A 1,128-nucleotide genomic window follows, 5' to 3' on the forward strand; every position below is an offset into this window, starting at 1 on the left:
TTGCCATGAAGTGATGGGACCAGATGCCATGATCTTCGTTTTCTGAATGTTGAGCTTTAAGCCAAATTTTTCACTCTCCTCTTTCATTTTCATCAAAAGGCTCTTTAGTTCTTCACTTTCTGCCATAAGGGTGGTGTTATCTGCATATCTTAGGTTACTGATATTTCTCCCGTCAATCTTCCTTCCAATGTGTGCTTCTTCCAGTCCCAACGTTTCTCATGATGTACTGTGCATATAAGTTAAAAAAGCAGGGTGACAATATACAGCCTTGACGTACTTTTTTACCTATTTGGAACCAGTCTGTTGTTCCATGTCCAGTTCTAACTGTTGCTTCCTGACCTGCATACAGGTTTCTCAAGAGGCAGGTCAGGTGGTCTTGTAATCCCATCTCTTTCAGAATTTTCCACAATTTATTGTGATCCACACAGTCAAAGGCTTTGGCATAGTCAATAAAGCAGAAATAGATGTTTTTCTGGAACTCTCTTGCTTTTTCGATGATCCAGCAGATGTTGGCAATTTGATCTTGGGTTCTTCTGCCTTTTCTAAATGCAGCTTGAACATCTGCAAGTTCACAGTTGACATATTGCTGAAGCCTGGCTTGAAGAATTTTGAGCATTACTTTACTAGCGTGAGAGATAAGTGCAATTGTGCGGTAGTTTGAGCATTTTTTGGCATTGCCTTTCTTTGGGATTGGAATGAAAACTGACCTTTTCCAGTTGTGGCCACTGTTGAGTTTTCCAAATTTGCTGACACATTGAGTGCAGCATTTTCACAGCATCATCTTTCAGGATTTGAAAGAGCTCAACTGGAATTCCATCACCTCCACTAGCTTTGTTCCTAGTGATGCTTTCTAAGGCTCACTTGACTTCACATTCCAGGATGTCTGGCTCTAGATGAGTGATCACACCATCGTGATTATCTGGGTCATGAAGATCTTTTTTGTTCAGTTCTTCTGTGTATTCTTGCCACCTCTTCTTAATATCTTCTGCTTCTGTTAGGTCCATACCATTTCTGTCCTTTATCGAGCCCATCTTTGCATGAAATGTTCCCTTGGTATTTCTAATTTTCTTGAAGAGATCTCCAGTCTTTCCCATTCTGTTGTTTTCCTCTATTTCTTTGCATTGATCG

This window comes from Bison bison, unplaced genomic scaffold (genome assembly GCF_000754665.1).
Source record: "Bison bison bison isolate TAMUID 2011002044 unplaced genomic scaffold, Bison_UMD1.0 scf7180017864466, whole genome shotgun sequence".
Taxonomy (NCBI): domain Eukaryota; kingdom Metazoa; phylum Chordata; class Mammalia; order Artiodactyla; family Bovidae; genus Bison; species Bison bison.